We start from the raw sequence: 24676 nt of genomic DNA on the forward strand, positions 1-24676 counted from the left end.
CTTAAAAATACTTTGAAGGAATTCTGAATATTAATAATATATGTTACATTTAATTCATATCAAATATAGCCATATTTCTACCGAACTAGTCTATCGTCAAGAGTGGCTAGTTATTAATACTACAACAATAAATGACGAGCATTGTAGAAATTATGAAAAAATGCAAAGGTTATGGTATGTGCATTACTAGCATGGGAAGAAGTTTGCAAAAAAAAATCTAACTATTACTGGAGGAAGTAATTATGAAATTCACACATGGTAACAGCAATGTATAAGGTATTTGATGTAAAAAGGAATTACCAATCAAAAAAATTTTTTGTTCTTTCTGAAATACTGTAATACTAACCTTCCAAAATCGTATATGCTGAGAAACTCTCCTTTTAATCCCTTTACAATAATCTTATTATATTACAATTCCCTTCAGAAACTGATATAGAAAAATTGTGTGTCATTGGATGTCCAGTTGACTGATGAGGACATATTCCCCTTTTATGAGACGGCCAATGTACTTGTAGACGAAATGAATACTGAAAAATCTTAATGCAGCAAATTCCATTCACCACCCGATGTGGATTTTTTTTTAAATAGACAAGTTAAAACTTTGTAGAGATATTTGTGGCGGAACCTCACTTTGTGCGCACGATCATTTGCTATGAATACATGTTAAGGGTATTTGTGACCAGTTTTCAACAGCAAGCTTCTTTGGCAGGAAGATTTTTATGCACCCTGCATTTCACTATATTGGTACATTGATGAAGTAGTTGATGTAGGTACAATGAGATTTCAACAGCACCGAAATCTCTCATGTCTGTGATTTTGTTACACATTCCCCCCCTTGTATTTAACGGATTTTTCCCTCCCCCATGTGCATGAATGGAAAATGGATGCATGGCATATATGAAAGTCACAGAATATATTCTTTTCTTAAACAAGATTAAGGAAATACTCTCACTGGGCTGATCTTACCTTTGTGTATAAAATATTGCAAAGACATTTTTCTTTCAAGCCTTCCGCAGTATGTATAGTCATAGTCATACCACTGACTCTCCGACCCGCCCGAAGGCACACGGATAAATAATACTGAATGACCGGACCGCCCAAACAACAACACTGGCGGGAACTGTGGTTGAGTCCTAAGGGCAATACAAGAAAGAAACAAGAAAATTTATGTTATGGTCACCCTGTATTTTGAGACAGTCTCTCTTTAATCTAGCAACTTGATTTACTTCTTGAAAAAATATGTAGTACCCTTATTTGTTGGCAAATTGTATATTTAATAGAACGGAGAAAAGTTATTTTTATGCATTCCATCTCCTTTATTAAATTATGATTCATTCTATTGTACTATAAACCAATAGTTGCATTTATTTCTTCTCAGATTTATTAATATTGAGTAGGAAAAAACATAAGAGGAAAACCACTCAACTTCGATAAGAATATCTAAAGTAATACGACAACATCTATTGCATTTTTATCAGAAATAATGTATTAGTGTTGTCAGAAGCAACTTTATAAAAGTGCTGTCTTTTCTCGATGTCATATCTTAATTGTCTACTATCAAACCTTTTAGCCAACTCAGATATTTCACCATATATGTCTAAGTTGACCTTAACAGGAAATCCATCTCCAAATCAAAATATAGGGGGACAAGATTATTTAAAACAAATATATATATATATATATATATATATATATATATATATATATATATATATATATATATATATATATATATATATATATATATATATATATATATATATATACACATAATTTCTGTTGAAAATTTTCTATTTCCTAAGTATTCTTTAACTTACCCTAGAATGCAGAGAATACTATATTGAATACTGTTAATCAGATTGAAATAATACATTGGCGTATTAAAAAACTTAATAAAATATTTGTGGTTATGGAAAAAAAATATATATTTATAATAAAATTCTAAATTTCACAAATTTTTGAAAACACAACTTGTTGGGATAAGCGAGCATATTAACAAATTCCGGACATATAAAAAAAACCATAATAATATTTCATTTGCTTCTTTATTTTAATTGTTATAGATATTGATTAAAGAATAAAATAATTCACCTTTATCTAACAATATCTAACAACTACCAGGATATTTTGTTTAAATTTGAATTTTCATTAATAATCTTAAAGTAGAAATTCAAGAATTCATTATAGTATTCTACATTAAATAAAAAAATGTATATAAAATAATAAAAAAATGTCAGACGAGAAAATCTAGAAAAAAATTTAGAGAATTAAATTCTCCATTTTTATGCAATAAAAAAAGTGAATTAATAGCTTTATGAAATTAAAATATAAAAGCTTTATATCAAAATGAATGATTAGCTTATAAAGCATTAAAAAGCTGTAGTTCTATTTAAGTCGAACTTTTATAGATTTAGATTAAAGAAAATGTATTCAGTGATTCCATTCAATTAAATTTTAATAATTTTTATTCTTTTTATTGTGAAATAAAAATTAATTAAAAAGGAAATAATTTGTTATAAAATGCAATAAAATACAGAATAACTGTAAATGACCTGACTTTTTTTTTATTTTTGTTTGCACATTATTCTTTAACTTATCCTAGTATACATAGAGCTGAATATTGATAATCAATACAAATAGTTCATGATGCGTTATATAACATAATAAATTATTTTCTGTTATGACGAGAATATGTATTCATAACGAAATTCTAAACTTCCCAAATTCTTGAAAAAAACATAACATCATCAAAATATGGTAACAAATTCTGGCCATTTTTCATAATTTTGCATTTTAGAACACAGTTGTTTATCAATTTATTGCTAAAATAAGGTATTTTTTTAAAAACAAGAAAGGAAAATGTCATTATTTATTTATTTATTTATTGTTCATTTTGCTTTGTTCCTTATTTTAAATTTTTGTCTCTTCATGTGAAAGATTGTTTTATGGTACAGAATGCTTTTTTTCCAAAGAAGCAATAACCATATAAGGATTAGCAACAAAGTTTTACAGTATGTTAAGTAATCACTTCCATTGTTCTAAATAATAATGTTTTAAATTGTATCTACCATTATTCTAAGTAATAAAAGCAGTAAAAAATACTTAACTGTGTGATGGGATGAATACTGCTTGTTTTTTTTTTTTATTTGTTGTGGAACGCCAATATAAAGAAGACGACTAGAAACTGTATTAACATTGTCTATGGCATCAAAGCTTTCAAACACTTATTCAAAGTGCAATCGTGCCATTCGAAATCTATTATGTGGTTTAATTATCTACGATCTAACATTTAAAATTTATTTTCTAATTCTCAATAATCAAGTATATCATTAAACACAGAATAGCATTTATTGACACACACGAACACAAGACATTTAGAGTTACATCTGTAACTATCCAATGCAAATCAAAGTTTCTGAAAAAACTGTACATGTGCCGGTTTCCATGGTGACCACAGATGGAAAAGAAAAAAAAGCGTTCTTACGAAGGATCAAGCACCTTACAAGCTAGTTCGGGCTAAATCTTAGGGACGGGTACCGCCAAATTTGGCACCAAACTTTAAAGATAATCTCTTAAAAATAGTCATAATGTTGAGAAATAAAATTCTGAATATTACAGCGTCCGCGGGGCTTGGCGAGAAAAATTTGGCGGAAAATCGCCAAATGGTACCCGTCTCTAGAACTGTACCCTAATTCATCTCTAGACATTCCTCCTCACGTGATCATAATAGAATTGGCAGGAAATAGCATTTGTTTAACTTTCGTGATGTAAATTTAAAACTAAACAAGATTTTCTTACAATTTCCTTCGGCTTTGCATCAAGGTTTGATACTAACATTTGGCTGCTATTTATAATACATTGTCGCCAAACATTAACTATAATATATTACTTGGTGGTAACTGGTGTCCAATATTTTGACTTGATAATGACTGGTTCTGTTCTTTTTGAAACGAGTGCTAATGCGAGAATGTAACAATTTGCATCAACATTTCAGCTTGGAGACAATTGCTTTCGTGTTTACTCGTAACCAGTGCTAACGCCACAAAATTCTGGTGCCAATATTTGGCTACTATTAATACTACTTTGTCACGTTGTCATCAATATTTTGCAATAAAATAGCCCTTGGCAACAACTGGAGTAATATTTTAACTTGACGACGACTGGCGCTGTATTAATTAATGGAAAAGTGCTGCTTCTGTAATTGCAGCTAAATCAATTAATCCTTCATTACTCATATTGCAAACATCTTAAGTGTAATAACCAGTCTCTTTCATCAATTTATATTAAATGCAGAGTAAGGAAATATTAGTGTCAATGAAATTCAACAAAGCAAAGCAAAACAAACTTATAGAAAATGAAAATAAAATTATAAAACTGATAGCAATGGTGGTTCTAATTCCTCGTGTTTTCTGATATCTAATCAAGATCAAGAATTAAGGAATCCTGATAAAATAGAAATGAGTTATTTATTTGGTGAAGGTGACCTTAGAACATCTAAGGATCAGGAAAGGAAAATTTTTAAATATAATATATGTGGATACGTTGCCAGCCTTTTTTGGAGAAACTCTCACAGTAGCGTTTCGTATGGTGGAAAAAACTTGCAGCAACAGGCCAGCCTGGCAATGATGAGCATTTCATTATAAAAGTGTAGATCGGTTTTCCAGTTTTTGAATAAGGATTCTTAAATGTACATCCAGAATGTAGAACAAATAACAGTCTTGTCAACCTTGTCACCTTTTAATCCATTATATCATCATTGCTGGATTAAAAATCAGATTGTAATTGTAAATTGATTTTCTTTCTGAGTATTTATAAAAGTTACTGCATCTATAAGAGCTTATGCATCCACGTAAAGAAGATATGTAGATGTTTCTCATAAAAAGCATAATTTCACGTTTCCGAGTACATTATCATGTTAAAAGCTTCGAAATTATTTTTATCTGCAACGATCGAAATGGATTCTTATAAATATACGTGGAAAGAAAAATGCGCAAATAAAGTGTGTCATTAAATTAATTCTATGCTTTATTCAATTTACGTTAAATATTCTCGGAACTTCATTTACTACAAAGTAATAAATTTATAAGCATAGCAATGTAAATGCAAAGCTAATATTGTTATCATAATTAAATTAAGCATTATTTGCTTATACAGGAATGAAATTTAATGGAGAATTGAAAGGACTTGTTTTTAATATAAGTTGTCTCTAAAGTATTTTATATTGTAACCTTCTCGTGGTACAATTTGGAAAAGAATTGATAAAAAGATATCGCTTAGATTCTCTTTTTCATTTTCATATTAGAAAAGTCCAAGTTTTACTCTGAAATATAAAAGTCCTTATACAACTATTCTCTTCTAACTTTATTTTTAAACAAATTTAAAAAAGTTTAAGACTTTGTATTGCTGAAAGATATTCTGCTATCGCAAGTTTTATTACCTCAGGCAATTAAAAATGAAAGAAAATTTCAATTTCGATACGAAAATTTATTACTATCCCGTAAAGCTAAAAAAACACACTTTAATTTGTTTCTTGAAGCATCGATATATTTTTTCACTATAAAGATCACGAATGTGCTGGATTGTGATAAAAAAAAATGTATAAAAGAAAGGAACTATAAATGAGAAAGTTATAAATGACATAGTAAACTAGCCGCCTTTGGCGACAAGATGATTTGTGGGATTAATGGTTGCTAAAAATTTCAATTAAATATTGATTATTTAGTAAAATTTTTTAAACTTCAATTTTGATACATAAGTAGTTCATATTATATTAAAAATCTTATGCTATTTTGTTCATTATATTTTGCAAACCCCTATTTTTTAACTGCATCTTTATACACCCAATCAAAGCCCCTGGGGGGGGGATACCTCGTAATGAGGATGAGATGCTTCCGGCATGATGGTTGGATATCGCCACCCTGGAGGGTACACTAATAGCTGGGGATCTGACTCCTCCCATCGATGACGGGAAGTACTTCCTTCGGGGAGGGTTGTACAGTGGCCGGTGATGGCCCTTAGGACTCAACCACAGTTCCCGCCAATGTTGCTGTTGCGGTGGTCCGGTCATTCAGTTTTTATGGTTTAAATCCGTGTGCCTTCGTGGCGGATCGGAGAGTCAGATGGCTGACTTATACACCCAATCATGCCACTATAAAGAGCAGCAGTTTCTAAAAATAGAAACACTTAAAAAAATATTTCATCATTGCTTGGTTCTGAAGTTAAGCTATAAAACAAAAAAAATTAAAAAATTAATTAAAAGTATACCTAATCAATTTGAAAAAATAAATCAAATATTCTCAAATATTCATAAATAGATCATCAATAACGTAAAAAAAAAGAAAAAAAAAGAATGAAATGTTAGTAGCAACAAAGAAAATGATTTGAGTTTTCCTTCAAAAATGAAATATACTAATAATAAATAAACAAAAAATATTTTTTTTTAAAAATTGGAAAAAAAAATTAAATGGCAAAAAATTGGTATCATTGAAAAAATAATTCTTTGAATTTTAAGATAATATAAAAATCTTTGAACTGCGAACTTTTCGGAATTTATCGCGGCCAAAAAAATGCCAAAATGTCACTTCATTTTTAAGTAGTTAAAATTCTAATTAAAAATTTAAAAACATCGTTTCGAGATACTCATTCCAACCCTCCAAAGCCTATTTGGTATGAATTCGGTAACCCTAGGTTAAACTGTCTGGCCTGTAGAAGAACACCAATATACACAAAACATCACACACATACACATTCTTCTTCATTATTAGTAAAGATTTGTGATTTTAAAGTTAAGACCACCTATCAAATTTCATTTTCCAGTTTGTTAAATTTTCATTCATGTGATCATATATGTACGGATGCCCAAACATACAGATTCTATTCTTCCACGTACTTAATTCAAAGTTAAGAGACAGGTCTACAATATAGGTGTAAAGATCATATATTAGATATTATGAATTAATAAATGATTCTAAATATTCTGTGTAAAGATCTATATTAAAATTCGTCCAGATAGATTATTGCATGTCTGAGTGTTCCCAACTGCATGTCTGAGTAAAGCGTATCAGTAAAAGGATTTAAAGGCAGTCGCCACTTTGATGGATTTAGTTTGCAAGTAATTGCTTTTCAGACGAGGTTCGCAAAATCTGGTACAGACGTAAAGTTCTAGAAATAAAGCCACGTAACATGTTTCATCTAGCTCACTGTATTTTGAGAGAATGCTTTCAGGTGCGTGTGAGCAGAATTTCTATATCGGGATTTCACATCCCTACGCGGATTTGGAACCTTGGTCTAAATGAAGACCTGCATGTAGAATTTCATTTCTTGTGTTTTCTATTCATAATGTTCACAGATAGATAGAATTTTTTCTTTTTTCTGGATTATGAAGTATCTAGAAAGAAGGTATTGTAATCATCAAGAAATTCGAGATTTTAACAAATCTCTGGGTTTCAGACTTTTCCACGCCCGAAAAAAACATTCTTAGATTTGTGTTTGTCTGCCTGAGAACACGATAACTAATAATCGTTTTTTTTTTTAATTCAAGGATAAAATTTGGCATTTTGCCAAATTTCAGATTTGTAGATTTCTATCAAATTTGAAACAAAATCCATTCAAAGTCAGTCTGCCTGCCTGTTTATCTCTTTGAGTTCATGAATAAGTTAACTACAAAATATAAAAAGCTAGATGGATAAAATTTTGTTCATACACTTAGCATCTAAAATACAGATCTTTACAAATTTTTGAACAAAATCTATGAAAGATTATTCATCTATCCATCTGTACTTTTATATAAATGCGGCTATAATAACTGAAAAACGCAACGACTTCAATAAATAAAACTTTGAATGTAAAAATGTTGTTACTAAAATTATAGCTGTATGTATAATTTTGGTTCCAGTTGGTCGAGAAAAAAGCTTAGTTTAGTTTAGTTATATTAACGTCCCGTTGTAAAGCAATACTAGGGCTATTTTGGGACGAACCTCGTGATTTTGAACCGCGGTCAGATGACGAGGACGACACCTGAGCTGGCATCCCCCTCTCCACGCCACACCAGCGGGAGGACGTTTGGCACGACGAATTTAACGTGCAACAGGCCCCCTTACACGACGGTTCTTCGGTGGAAGCGGGTCTCGAATCTGAAACCCTACGTCTCACAAGCCGAGACCTTACCACCAGGCCACCGCGGCCTTCTAGAAAAAGGCATATTTGGTTTTCTTAACAATACTCATCATCATTATATTTGGTTAGACAGCCCAGGGTGGGCCAGTGTCTTCCTCTGAATTCTGTTTCACCGCATTCTATTTTTGACACTGGTGTGTCAGTTTCTTTCCTGGATAGCCAGGAAGTCTGTCTCCACTAACTCCATCCATCTCATTTTGGATCTACCCCTTTTATTACTTGTTAGAGGTTTATGTAAAAGATTTTTTTAATATGGAATCATCATCCATTCTAAATATATGAATCGCCCAGTTCATCCGATTTATTTGTATGAGCTTTTCTTTACTATACTGCGTAGCACAAAATGCTCATATATTGAATGTTGAAAATAAAATTCTGTGCACTCGTCCATTTACAGCCAGTTTATGTTGGCGGACGAAAATAATAGATTTATTAGAGATACGCGAGAAAGTTTTGGGGAAACTATTCCCTCTATGCTTATTTCTTATTTCAGAAAAATTTTGGAAATTTTTTACCGTGTCGCAAGCTATTCTCATCAATTATAAGGAAATTCATAAAAATTCTAAGATCATTTTCTTAAGATTATTAAAATTTTCTCATTTTGAGTATTTCATGTAAGAGAAAATGCAAATGTAATCATTTCTTTTGAGCCTAATCAAAAACTTAAACCTCAAAAATAGTTGTTTTCGTGCTCTGGTGAAGTGATTTAGTTTTAGTACTAACACAGAAAGGAAGGCTCTCAAAGTTTAAAATAAATTCAAAAACTGGTCTAAGAATTTATTAGACCATTACAGCTGCGGTAAACAGAAAATGAGAAAAACTAATTTATGATAAATATTCAAATAATCCACTTTCTACACTTACCTAATAAAGTGATTTTTTTCCCTTCGTTATTCTAAATTAAATTATTAATCTAAGCTTTAAAAAAATGTCACTTTTTGAAGCAATCAACATGGGAAGCCAAAGCATTTAATTTTCTAGAATAGATGGAAAAATATTTTAAGAGAGTAACACTTTTCATATCTATTTCTTATCATTCTTTACCCAAGAAGTTTAATTAAAAAAAAAGATCGTTTGGCAAAACTTTGGTTGTAATTTTTTTTTCTTGGTTGTGTTTTAGACTAAATGCTTCTTGGAAGCTTTTTAATACCTTATTTGTTTAGTTTTGATAAGCAGGAACATTTTAAAAGAAATTATTCCAATTTTTAATTGCGCCTTAAAAGTAGAATTAAAAAAAGGACAAAAGTAATAAAAACTGCCTTTAAAACCATACATAAAAATAGAATATTTTAAAATTATTTACCATTTTTTAAAATTTTAATGTACAATTCACTATTAAAAATAGTATTAAATGTAAGAAAAACTTTTGTTGAATTCAAAACTAGGTGACACCATTGATAATCGAATAAAAATTTAGGTAAATTAATCGGCTTAGTGATAATTAAGTTCTAAAAATATTAATATATACTCTCGACATCATAAGTTCTAAGGTTTAAAATTCAAGCACTTAAGAAAGAGAATGAAAACTAGATTCTAAATATAAATATCATTAAGACTATTTCTTGATTTGAAACTTTTTTAAGCTTTTATTACTGATATTAAAAGTTTGACTATCGTCATTTGTTCTATTTTGCAAACTCGAGAGACCATATATACATATATACAGTGTCTCACAAAAGTGATGGGACACTTGTGCTTTACAAAAGGAAAACTGTAATAAAATAAATAAATAAACATGTACAAAAATTATTTCGGTGTGTTTCATATTTAAAGTTAGTAACAATCATTACATAAAATACATTTTGTCAAAATATTAAAATATTAATTTAATAAAAATACAATTGTTTAGAACGGAGCAAAAAATGGCTCACATAAGTGATGGGACACTTACTTTTCCATCAAATATTTATCCAAAAATTTTACTTTTTAAAAGGTTTTAATATTTTGTTGGATTTCCTTTTACTTTTGAAACATGATTTAATCATCTTGGGATGGATTCGACTAATTTTTTTGTGATTTCTGGAGCGGTTTTACCCCATTCTTCTTGAAGCACCGATTTTAATTGTTGTTTTGAAGAAATGGTGTGTTTGTGAATTCTTGCCAAATATTCTCTATGGGATTTAAGTCTGGAGATTGTGGTGGTGTTTTTATTATTTCAGGACAGTTATACAGCAACCAGAGTCTAACGTTCAAAGCAGTGTGCTTGGGGTCATTGTCCTGGTAGAATTTAAAATCGTTATGAAGGTTCAATTTTCGTGCTGAAGATTTCAAATTTTGTTTTAAAATGTCAATATACTTGTACTGATCCATTATACTGTCAATAAAAACAAGATTATCAACTCCAGAGGACGACATACACCCCCATACCATAACTTCTCCTCCACCATGTTTTACTGTTGGCACCAAGTTCTGTTTGCGAAATTCTTCCCTGGGTTTTCTCCACACCAAGATTCTACCGTCAGACCCAAATATATTAAATTTACTCTCATCAGCAAATATAACTTTATTCTAGTAATCAGAATTCTTATTTATGTTGGATTTTGCGAAAGCTAGTCTGAGTTTTCTATTCTTTTCACTTACGAAGAATTTTTTCCTGGCTACTCTACCGTGATATCCAGCAGATCGAATTACCCTTCTAATAGTCTCAGGCTTAACAATTATTCCATATAATGCTTGTAAATCAGCAGCAACTTTAGGAGCACTTTCTTGGATTTTTTTTAATATTGCGAACGATAATTCGCTGTATTCCATTGGATAGCTTTGATGGTTGGCCAAGTCTTCTTTTATCCTGAATAATATGATTCTTTTTATATTATTTAATGATATTGAAAACTGTTGAATGACTCAAGTTAACTGTTTCAGCAGTTTTTCTAATAGATTTTCCACGTTCAATATGCAAATTAATAACTAATTTTCGAACTTCAGGTGAAGTTTCTTTTCCTTTAGCATTCATGGCTGTATCGGCGTATGACTCTGCTTTTTAATGTGCAGATTGTAAACGCTCGATACATAAAATAAACATTTCTTATTTTAGGATATTACGACCAACGATTTAAAGTATTTTAAAGAAATTAAAATAAAAACACAAACTACGTCAAATCCAAGCAACGGCGAGCATCTCACTCGTTCTATTTATTTTTTACAATATCAATCTCGTTGCCAGATGCAACAGCAGAAAAATAGTTTCATTTAACACAAAAATAATATATAAAATATTTTTGATGCAATTACTTCAAAAACAAACATGAACAATTAAACAAATACAAAACATTAATAATTATTTATAATATTTAGTTACGTGTGAACCACAATAACTTGCGATGATGAGTTGCGTTACTCACAATCTGTTCCTACATCACTCCCTTGCCAGTAACGAAGTTACGTTAATTAGAAAAAAAAATGAAAATGACATTTAAATTTAATATGAATATAATGCACTAGAACAACATTTTATGCATCGTCTGTAAAACGCACAGGTCGTTTTATTTTCCTTCCACAACGTGTTTGTGTGGTTAAAGCAGGCAGTTTCTCGTCCTTTATTGAATCACTTAATGCACTCTTATGTTGCATCCTTTCAGTTGAGTCACTTCTTTTGGGTTCACAAGATGCAGGACTGTTAACAGTTGATGGCAATGGAGCATCAGAAGTGTCAAAATGTGTTAACTTATAGGCTGGTTTAATTCGATCAATAGAAATATTTACATGTTCACCTTTGATTAACAACGTGAAAAATTTTTGCGTTCGTTGTAATACTAAAAATGGTCCTTCATATGGCGGTTCTAAGGGTTTTTTTACGCGATCAATCCTAAGAAATACGTGAGTAGTTGTATTTAAATCTTGTGGAACAAAAATGTGTTGTTTACATTTTTGCTTGGGTATTCTTGGTTTTATTAACTGCATCTGTTTTCGCAGATTATCAACAAAAGAATCTGTAATGGACACAGTTTTCGAATCTTCAAAAAATTCACCAGGTAATTTGATAGATTTACCAAATACCATTTCTGCTATTGTAAAACTACAATCGTCTCGAAGAGAAGCTCGTAAACCCATGAGAACCGTAGGCAACGACTCAGTCCATCGAATACAGTTGTGGCATCTAATGGCTGCTTTTAGCGTGCGATGTAGGCGTTCTATCTTTCCATTGCTTTGGGGATGATAAGACGTCGTATGCCGTAATTTTACACCACAAATGATTGCTAATTTTCTGAATAATTCTGAAGTAAACTGAGTTCCTCGATCCGTAACCACGAGAGAAGGTACTCCAAATCGTGTTATCCAGCATTCGTAAAAAGCTTGTGCAACAACTTCAGCAGTGATCTGTCGTAAAGGAACCACTTCCATCCAAGATGTGTGTCTATCGATGCATGTCAAACAATAGATGTATCCATCCGATGGAGAATACGGCCCAATCAAATCAATATGAATTACACTAAAACGATCATCAGGCGGTTTAAAATTTCCAAATTCGGACTTTGTATGCCGCGAAATTTTATTTTTTTGGCAATGTAGACATGCTCGTGTCCAGTTGCGAACTTCCTGTTTCAGTGAAGACCAAATGAATCGTGATGACATTTCTTTAACTGTTGTACGAATTCCGGGGTGAGCTAAACAATGGATTTGTTGAAACATCCGCATACGAAAAGGCTTTGGAATAAAAGGTCTAACCTTTGATGTAGATGTGTCGCACCATAAAGATTTTCCGGATGGAAGTTGACACTGCTTAAATTTCAAGGATTTACTGTAAAGTCGCAGTTGTTTCAGTTCGTCATCGTCAATTTGGGCATCAGCAATTTGATCATAGTCTATAGATGGCAGGTTAACATTAGCAATTCTCGATAATGTATCTGCGACAATATTTTCCTGACCATTTACATGACATATATTTGTGGTAAATTGAGAAATATACTGTAAATGTCTCAACTGTCTTGGCGACGCTTTGTCGTTCTTTTGCTTAAAAGCAAAAACCAAAGGTTTATGATCAGTGAAGATTTGGAAATCTCTACCTTCCAAATAATGCTTAAAATGTTTTACTGACAAATAAATAGCCAAAAGTTCACGATCGTACGTCGAATAATTGGTTTGCGCCTCATTTAACTTTTTTGAAAAAAATGCGATAGGTTTCAACCCATCAGGTTCGTGTTGTTGCAAAACTGCTCCTATAGCCAAATCCGATGCGTCTGTGTGAAGAGACAGAGGATAATCGAAATTTGGATATGTCAACATTGCAACTTCTGCTATATCCATTTTGCATTTTTCAAATAATTTTACAGTTGCCTCACTCCAAGGCACTTTTCTCTGATCTTTCTTTTTGGCACCTTTTAAAAATTCATGAAGAGGGGCTTGAGTTTCCGCAGCATTTTTTATGTATGGACGATAGAAGTTTAGCATACCCAAAAATGTACGCAATTTTTGGAGGGTATTTGGCAATGGATACTCTAATATGGCCTTTACTTTTTCAGGCAGGGGCCTTGATCCTTTAGCCGAAATTTTATAGCCCAAAAATTCTAGTGAATCAACTCCGAAAACTGATTTGCTGACATTTATGCGAAGGCCGTAATCATTTAAGCGTTGAAAAACAATTTTGAGATGTGAGCGATGTTCTTCTGCACTAGAAGAGGCAATCAATACATCATCTAAATAAGGGAACACAAAGTCTAAATTTCGAAATACTTCGTGAATAAATCTTTGGAATGTTGCCGGAGCATTCCGCAAACCAAAACTCATTCTGTTAAATTCGTAAAGTCCAAATGGAGTAATAATAGCTGTTTTTTTCTTGTCCTCCTCTGCAACAGGAATATGAAAATAGGCCTTAAAAAGATCAATTTTAGAAAATATGACTTTGTTTGGCAAAATGTGCTGAAAATCTTCGAGTCTAGGAATTGGATATCTATCTGGGAGTGTTTGGTCATTCAACCTTCTGTAGTCTCCGCATGGTCGGAAAGATCCATCTTTCTTCGAGACCATATGCAGTGGACTGGCCCACTCTGATTTAGATGGACGAATAATATTATTGTCCAGCATAAACTTAAATTCCTGTTTGGCAGTTTCTAATTTCTTCGGATCTAATCGCCTTGCTTTAGAGTACACTGGTGGTCCCCTAGTTTCTATGTGGTGTTTTACAGTATGCTTTACATCAGAAATAAAAAAATTAGGTTTTGTAATAGATGGGTACAAATACAATAAATCTGAATATTTACAGGCACTGTACATTGTATTTACACTGACGTTTAAGGCAGGTGCAACTTTACCTTCAGAAGAGAGGTTAGTTATTCCATCAATTAATGTTTTATTCTTAACGTCAACTAACAAATGGAAACGATTTAGGAAATCTGCTCCTAAAATTGGCTGTTTGATATTTGCTATGACAAAAGGCCATTGGAATTCACGACGTAATCCCAAATCAAGGGTTAATACTTTCGTTCCATATGTTTCAATTTCAGTTCCATTTGCAGCATATAATTTATAATCACTAGTTGAAATTTGTTTTGCGGTATTGGGAAAAATGCTAACATCAGCTCCACTGTCCACAAGAAAACGCAAACCCGTTGTTTTGTCAAAGACAAATAAACGGTATTTACGGCAATCTTGATTTACTTCCGCAGCAGAACTCGCCGTTAAGTCTGCTGCTGATGCTAGTTTTCCGAATTTGCATTTTTCCACTCGCAAGGTTTCTTGCATTTATCGGGATGACATTTTGCTCCAAATTTATAATGATAAAAACAGTACTTACCAGCAGGATTAAATCGTTTACGAGACGCGCTGCGCCCCCGATTGTTTTGATTAGTAGCTCTGCTCCTTGAACGACTGCGTTCAAGTTGTAAGCGGTTGATTTTACGCTCTAAAGAAACAATCTGCGAACGTAAACTATTTATTTCACTATCCTGCTGTATATCATCTCTAGATGTAGCATATATTTCCCGATTCGGATGCATTTCTACAATACGGTCAGCCATTTCGGCAAGTTTCCGGATATCTTCATTGCTGACGATTAGGATATTTCGGATGGAATCCGGCATTTTTTGAAGAAATAGAGTTTTCAACACATTATCCGAAATCCCATCTGTCGCCAAACTACGCATTTTTTGAAATAGTTGAGTTGGCCGTAAATCGCCTAACTCCATTTCTGACACGAGACGCTGAATACGTCTATTTTCGCTTTCTTTAAAGGTATTCAGCAATCTCTCCTTCGCAGCGGTATATTTATTTTCATTAGCATCAGTGACTATATCCCATAAATTTTCAACAAATCTTGGTTCCATCTGCGCAATTAAATAATGAAATTTTGTTTCCTCCGATTTAATACCACTAATGGAAAATTGCGCCTCCACTTGGTAAAACCAAATTTCTGGCTTTTCTGTCCAAAATGGAGGTATTTTTATACTAACCTTGGCTACTTCACCATTAGCTGCAGTTTCCGTTGCACTTAGTTTCGGTTCGTGTTTTTCGCTGGTCGCCATTGCAGTTCTGTTTCCGGGTCACCACTTTATCGGCGTATGACTCTGCTTTTTAATGTGCAGATTGTAAACGCTCGATACATAAAATAAACATTTCTTATTTTAGGATATTACGACCAACGATTTAAAGTATTTTAAAGAAATTAAAATAAAAACACAAACTACGTCAAATCCAAGCAACGGCGAGCATCTCACTCGTTCTATTTATTTTTTACAATATCAATCTCGTTGCCAGATGCAACAGCAGAAAAATAGTTTCATTTAACACAAAAATAATATATAAAATATTTTTGATGCAATTACTTCAAAAACAAACATGAACAATTAAACAAATACAAAACATTAATAATTATTTATAATATTTAGTTACGTGTGAACCACAATAACTTGCGATGATGAGTTGCGTTACTCACAATCTGTTCCTACAGCTGCATAGATCTAAAAAGCACAAAAATTCCAAAACAAACTGGAGAGAAATACTGCAGACGATTTTATAAATTATTGCCAATTGCTTTTAAGTAAAAATAAAACCACCAAAAATATTTTTATTTCTTATTTCCGACGATTTTTGTTGCATATCTAATGGTGTCCCATCACTTATGTGAGCTATTTTTTGCTCCGTTCTAAACAATTGTATTTTTATTAAATTAATATTTTAATATTTTGACAAAATGTATGTTATGTAATAATTGTTACTAAATTTAAGTATGAAACACACCCACAAAAAATTTGTACATGTTTTTTTTAATTTATTTTATTACAGTTTCCTTTTGTAAAGCACAAGTGTCCCATCACTTTTGTGAGACACTGTATATAGAATTGTCTGATGAATTATTGTCATTAAAATAAAAGCATGAACGTATCTCAAAAAGAATTCTAACAAATTCGGTTCTTTATTTATTATTTTGAAATTGTTATTAATTTTAATTTAGTATCCTTCTCTTAATATCGGTTTTAATTAAATGCTCATTTTTTAACATTTTTTTATTAATTTATTAAAGATCATCGTCTGTATTTTATTTTAATTAAATTCTTAAAATCTCTTTTATGAATTATAATTATGATTACATAATAAAAAGAATTCGTTTATTAATTTATTTTTAATTTGGTGAAACATTAATCTCTTATCATTAGCCTTTATTTCACTGATCTGAATGTTTTTGAATTTGAATGTAGATATTCTCATTTTTATATATAAAAAAAAAAAATTAGAGATTATGGATATTGAAAATATTTACATGTTTGAAGTATTAGCCCTGAGCGAAACCGGGTATATCAGCTAATTAAGAATAAAATGATTGATTAAAAAAATTCAGTATGTATTCTTGCACATTGAAATTTCAAAACAATGATTTTATATAGAGCTACAACTTAAGTTCCAAACATTTTTTCCTGAACAAGAAACTTTCATCAAAATTTCAAGGATGCATTTTTTTTTTTTTTTTTTTTTTTTTTTGACATTTACAATACCATTTTTTAGTATACTACATAATATACCAGAAAGTAAGAATATGATTTTAGAATTCAAAGATGTTTAAAACGTGGATGCTTCACTGCCTCGTTTTCAAAATTTTTGACGGTTATAAATCTTTGCATATTTCGAACAAGAGAAAGTATAAAGAAATATGTTTCCCTTATCACCGAATTTCCGTAAAAAGTCTGAAATTTCAGCGACGAAACAAGCATTGCGAAGTAGATTGAGAAAGAAAAACTTGACAGGCAATCGTCTGCTCAAAGAAACATTGCCAACGGAAGTCATGAATAATAAATGCTGTCTCGAATTCTATAGCATCACTACATGACCGTTGAGGATTGAAGTAAAATTAAAAATGAATATTGGAGTGGCAACAATAGTCTGGAAATTCCATTTTTGTTATTTTTCTTTTCTTAAAAATAGCACATTTTTTTATATATATATTGTATGTATTTTTTAAAGATATTTATAGTAATGTGAAATTTTTATGAAAGATTGGGGAATAAATTTTTAAACTCTTCTAAATTCAAGAAAAAATTATATATAGCCATAACAGATGGTTGCAATTTAAATTGGTTGTGTTTGCATTGTCAATCACAAATGAAATCTTTAAAAAATCCTTCATAAAAATCATTAATAATGTATTTTGTAGATAAAATCAAGGTTTATCCAATGTTTCAAAAATACCAAAGGCAAAATCTTCGAAAATTAGATATTTCATTAATGTTTTCTTTTATTTTTCAAAATTATTTCTTTTACAATTACCTGTAATTTGGGCCATGAAATATTTTTTAAAATCCCATTTATAAAGAATTTTAAATTCAGAAAGCTGCTTTTACATGGTATTATATTTTATGCTTATCATTAATTTTCAAACAGTGAAATAAGCAAGGTTTTAAAGTTATGCTTTTAATAATATTCTAAAAGGTGATAAAAATGTATTTATCAAAAATATTTATGAAGAATGGAACATCGATAGAAAGAATTTATGTATATTTGTATATTAATCAGGCATTTAAAGGTATTTTCATTTTTCAAAAAAATTTTAAGAATTATCCTTTTCTAGCTGCTTACTTTTTTCACAATTTTAGTTTCTGCTTAAGTTGTTTGATAAACAATATTTCCTTTTATTTTCGTACAATTAATATCAGTGTTAATTTCAAAAATTTTCTATTATAATTTTGTACTTTATAATCTTAACATATTTCGCTAATCATAATTATAAACAAATATACAAATACAAATATACAAAATATACAATACTTATATACAAATTTTATTCTGCTCAATTTCTTACAACGCAGATGCCATGCTATGCTACGAAACTATTATTTTCGCTAACTACTCCATTTTCTCTAAGCATATTCTGCAACGCATATTGTAATTCATAATTATGAGCACATTTTTAATCCATAATTATAAAAATTATAAAATCTTGCAAGCAATTTTTTTTTTTTCAAATTTCTTACCTAAAACATCAAATCCCCCTTTTCTTTTTTTTTAAAGCAACACGACTTAAATATTAATCAGTTTTCTTTATTTTCACTAAAACAGCTTAGATTTCTCATATTAAATTTAAAATAAATGAAAAACAGCAATGCTCCTTAAGAGATGGCCATTAACAGCTTCTTGAAAACTTCAAAAATGCATGCTCAAGCAGAACACGGTTATGCTTATTTCACAAATTTCAGCAATTCGTTCGACGCAGCAAACGATAAAGATCATGTTATAAATTATTTATCCGAATCTATGATTCTTGATTTTTCCACTTTTTGAACCATTTTCAGACATGAGAAAATGTGTCATTCTAAAACGATGAAAATAAAGCAACAATAAATTATGAATAAAATTTTCATTTCACCAAAATTATTTCATACATGTCGCCTCTGAGAATCAGTTAGTCCGCAGAGAATCTTCTTTATTTTTAATTTCAGATAAATCATTTAGATATAACTTCATGTTCATAATTCCGCCAAATTATCAAGCATTAAAGCCATATTATTTTGTTTTATTTAAATATCATATCTTCTTTTCTAATAAATATATCGAAAAAATTCCAGCAGTTTCGGGAACTTTCGTGTTTTGTCACCACATCGCCAAATGTTCGCCAAGTTTGTCGCCAATGCTGGAGGTCACTAGTAGCATCCATTCAACTGCCATTACTATATCTGTAGAATTATCTTCCGTACCAGGAGACTCATTACGCAGGAAAACAACAGTACAAACTCGTAATAATACGTTTTGAGTCCTCTATTTAATCAGTAAATTTGATCTGACGTCATGCAATTTCAATCCACATTCATGTGTCAAAACGATACAATAGATGTGTAACAATTGCATTCAATATGAAACGGATTTCAACTGCTTTATTTTCTATTGTGATATGTTGCACATCTGTCTATTTTGTTTCTGTTCCTTTCTGCGATATAAATCTTTTTTTATATATATAATGTTTTTAGGCTAGCATATTTTCTGTAGACTGCAAAAATCGCCTTACAGGGAAGACAGTTGGACTTAGAGCTACTGAATTTGTACGTAATTACTTCTTGGGTAGTAATTATGGTAAGAAAGGGTTTTCTGAAATTTTAATTAGATTTTTAAATAACTAAAAATTAATCTAAATTTTGAATTGTTTCATCAATAATTTCAGAACAGAGTATTGCACAAAGAACATTTTTAAAGCATTTTAAAATTTAAAAAATTGGATTTATCACCAATTTTTTGTATCAGCAATTTTATTTTCGTTCAATTTGTTTTTAATTTTAACATATTTCTGAAATAAATTTTAAACACTATTTGCCTCAATGCTTTTTGTTGTTGTAATGAAATTTAAACCAATTTTCTTTTTCCATCAAATCTTTCATTCACATGCTTATGCTTCTGCATATCATAAAAAGAAAAACACTTCCTATGAATAAAAATTCCAAAGCAGAGATTTTCCTTTTTCGCTTTTATAATTATGTTATTTAATATGTTATTAATTATGCTATTTAATTAGTTATTTAATAATATAATTATGTTTGCAGATGTTATGTGTGTGCCAGACGAGGAAAAACTAAGCGAATGAAGTCTAAAACACTATCACGTTCTGATGATTTCGATTAGAATTTTTTATTTATTTTCTTGTTTTTATGAGTTTCTGATTGGCATTATCTTGACAGCTTGCGTTTAGTTCATATTTAATTTTCTCTATTTTTGAAAAATAAAAACTTCTCCGATCCTTGGCTCATTAAATGCTTTCTTCATTTTTTTTTTCTTTTCTTCAATTTTATATGTGCGATTTGTTGAAGAGTTCTAGTAATCTTTAACCATGCAGATATTAATAATGGAGGGAAATTCCATTTAGGCATTTTTTTCTTGTTTCTTTTCGTACTATATTTATCTGATCGTGTCAAATCAAAATTTAAGTGCCACTTAAGAAGCATCTTCCACAATTTTTTTAAACACAAGCACGCTAAATAGAAATTTTGCAATTATAATGTCACGCAAATTGAGAGATAAGTAGTACTTTTTTTATCTTCAACCTTATGTTTAAATTAAATATAATTATTTTTCTATTTTTCGTCATCTTTTGAATGTTCAAATTTCAGTTTTATGCATTATTTGTGATTGGATGTATATCATATGTTTCTCAAGTAGTCCTGAATTCTCTATTTGAAATGTCTCCTGAAAAATTTAAATGGATTAAATTCATGTCGTTAATCCCTACTCTAATAATAAGGAAAAATGTAACGGTGCGTTGATTTTCAGAGTAAAAAGATTCCCAAAATATTAAAGCACAAAAATTATTTTTACATTGTTTAGAAGTTTTTAAAAAATACAATACTTTTTAATAATACAAATATATCTGACATCCAATTTTTTTTTCTGAATTTTGTCAGTTTTTGATAAAATTTTTGCATGTTTCTTAATAATCCAGAAAATTGTAAAGTTTTAAAAATGTGAAAGTTTGCTCCCATTATCCTAAAGTATTTATTATCTAATTTGAAATTATGATACTGATTCTCCATTTTTTTTTTTTTTTTGCTATCCCTATTCGTTCGATTATACAATTCTTATTCCCTGGCCTTATAAAAATAGTTAATTATTGCAAATAATTATTTGTTATAGTTAAATTAGATAATAAATACTTAATTAACTTGAAATGAATATGGAATTAATTACTATGAGTTATTTTGAAGCAAAATTAGAAAAATTTCGGTTCTCCCCGTCACCTGAAAGGAAATATTTTCCACCGCCTTGCGCTAATGTCGACGAAGGAATGCAAAATAATCAGTTTAAAGTACTTTTTTTTTTCTTTCTACTTCCAAGAAATAGTATTTGCTTCCATAATTACTTTGCATCAATTTGTTTTTTATCCCAACAAAATTTGATCTCATATGAAAGAATTACACGAAATTGGATCTGCCATCTCCAATGAACATCAAAAAAGTGAAAAACCTCTATTTCAGTATATATAAAGATGCAGAGAGGTTTGATAATTCATTCTCTTCAGTGAATTTCGTCCTTATTCTCCAAAATGTTTGAATTGCGTTTTATATAGTCTTGGATATAATAAATGATCTAGAGAGGATTTCACAGATATTGTTCGAATCTTTATTTTGTCTAATAGAAATTTCAGCAGCATTCGTAGTGAATATCCATTGGAGATGTTAAGCATCAAATCTTTACATTAGGATAAAAAAGATACAGATATTGGATGAACAAGTATTTTATAAGGATAAAGATATTTATTTCATATTGAAAAAAGATGCGCGTGTTCTCACGGCATATAAAATGAGTGTGTGTGTTTTTTTACAGAAGTTTTTTTTTACTAAAAGTGCCATTATTTACTTTGTTCAAGTGATGACCTATTATCATCTCACGTATGCAAGTTATGAATACACATTGATCAACTCTGCGATTAATTAGAAACAGATATTATGTCCAGAATAAATATTTGCACTTTCATAAACCATTTAATGAGCCACTAACAGACAGCATAAAAGATGAATGGAAACGTGAGAGTCAATGCGGATCTATAAATTATTTCACCAAATTTATAATATGACTTCATCAAACAATGACGTGTTTGTAATTTTGTTGAAGATACAGAGTGCAAGCGTTATCGTATAATGTGAATTCGCATAATGTTATGATAATCTGACGGAATAAAGTCAAGATTGTTTAGTGGTTGTAGTAACACATCCCAACCATTCTACAAATATATTTTGTCAAATGATCAAAAATGTATATGGCTTCATTATTATTGCGAAGCAGAATATCTCCTCAATTTGTTAATAAATATACTGGTCGCATTGCTTGATTTGCATTATTCACTTGAAAATAGATATATGAATTGATTATATGATTGTGAGGTAATGTTTCTATAATATTTGTTTTATAATTTCACTAGGATAACAAAATCTTTTGTTAATTAATATCAGATATTGTTTGTGCTCCGATCACCATAACATGTGTGAATACTGCCTTTCAATGTTTTTCAAGTATCAATCGCCCCAGAATGAGTTTTTATTTTTCAAATTTTATTAATTATCCGCAATATGATCATATGTATTAGTTTTATTATATATCTAAGACGATATTACGTAATGGTAGAATACATCTCATGAACATATATTATTTTAATTCATATTCTGATGTACACAAATAATAAAATATCATCAAATCATTTATTTACAGGAAAAAATATATTCCAATAAAATATACAATTCTCATTAATAAATGCATGCTATATAATTTTGTGTTTTAAACTACTTAAACAACACTTGTCACAGGAATAACTTTCTTAATTAAATAATAATGCAATGATACTATACTATACAATGATACTAAGAGGTATAAACCAACAAATACAAAAAACTTTCTTGCTGAAATTTATTTTTATTCAGAATATAAGAAAAGAATGTAGAAATCCATCAGCTTTGATGTTTTGAGGGTATTGCAGACCAGTTTTCATAATTTATGTAATTGCCCAGAAGATTGTTCAATAAAAATCTATGATTCAAGAAAAAATTTAGTGTGATAAAATAAAAATAAAAACAAATTCCAAGTGATAAGAACAATATGTTTTTATGCATCCAATTTTATTCCCTTTGAAGAGCAGCAATATTTAAAAAGGGATGCATTTTAAAAATAGTTTATCATCACAGCTTACTTGTGCAGTTAACCATCGATATCGAATATCAAAAAGTATATTAAAAGCATATTTTGAAGAAAAACTTAGTATGAGAAAATAAATATAACACTCATTAAAAAAGATAATATTCTGAATTTTACGATGATATAAAATTCTCTTTTATGTTGTAATAGTTTCGGAAGTAACGGTGGAAACATTTTAACATTTCGAATAAAACTTTAATTAAAATTCTAATTAAGGATTTAAGTCGTTCATGCGTACATATTCCTACTCTCTAAAGTATATACAGTGAGCCACAAAACTGAGTATACACCTCTAAAACTTTTAGACTTCTTCCAATCACAAATTAAATATTGATTTAAAATAGGTAAATTTTTTTATCCTAGATACTTTAACCTCTGCTTTACCATCCTATAATAACGCACTTCTATAGTTAACTTATTTATTACGAAAAAAGTTAAGCGATTCAAAGAAAAGATAGAAAACCATGCCACAAAATTGAGTATACACTTCTTATATTTGTAAATTTTGCCACCCCTTTTTTTAGTTTCAAATTTTTTTAAAGAGTTTCAGGAGTAGCTGCTGCTTATAACACGTGCTATTGCACTTCAACGCTTTTAAATAGTATTTTTTCTCATTAAAAATCGTAAAATGAGCTCTCGTAGAGAAACTACTGAATCTGAACGTTTATTGGTTGTAAAATGGTTGAAAGAGGGCAAATCTCTTCGAGAAATTGGTGTAACTCATGGTTGTGTTCAAAAATACTACAGAAGTATAAAAAAACTGGATCTGTGGCCAATATTCCTGGAAGAAGACGTAAAGAAATACTGACTACTACAGCGAAGAGGAAGATCATTCACTCAGTAAAGAAAGATCCGAGGGTGAGTGCCTCTAAACTAGCTTTATCGATGTCCTCTACAATCGGGAAAAAGATCTCAGTTGAAACAATTTGGCGTACCCTTCACCAATATGGGTTTCATGGTCGTACACCAATACGAAAGCCACTCATCAAGTATGTGAATAGACAAAAGAGAGTGATTTTCGCCAAAGAACATCGTTTAAAGCCTATTTCTTTCTGGAACACTGTAATATTTTCTGATGAAAGTAAGTTTAATCTTTACGGAAGCGATGGACGATTTAAAATATGGAGAGAAGCTGGGAAAGCACTGGCACCTAAAAACACCATTAAGACAGTCAAGTTCGGAGGTGGCTCTGTCCTCGTTTGGGGTTGTATGTCCGCTGGAGGAGTTGGAGAGCTTGCTTTTATTGATGGTATTATGGATAAACATGTATATTTGGGGATTTTAAATGATAACTTGAAAAAAAGTGCCAATAAGTTGGGGCTTGGATCAAGCTTCATATTCCAGCAGGACAACGACCCAAGCATACAGCGAAGATTGTGCAGTTATACTTGCTGTACCATTGCAGGACGCA

Source organism: Argiope bruennichi, chromosome 9, assembly GCF_947563725.1.
Source record: "Argiope bruennichi chromosome 9, qqArgBrue1.1, whole genome shotgun sequence".
Taxonomy (NCBI): domain Eukaryota; kingdom Metazoa; phylum Arthropoda; class Arachnida; order Araneae; family Araneidae; genus Argiope; species Argiope bruennichi.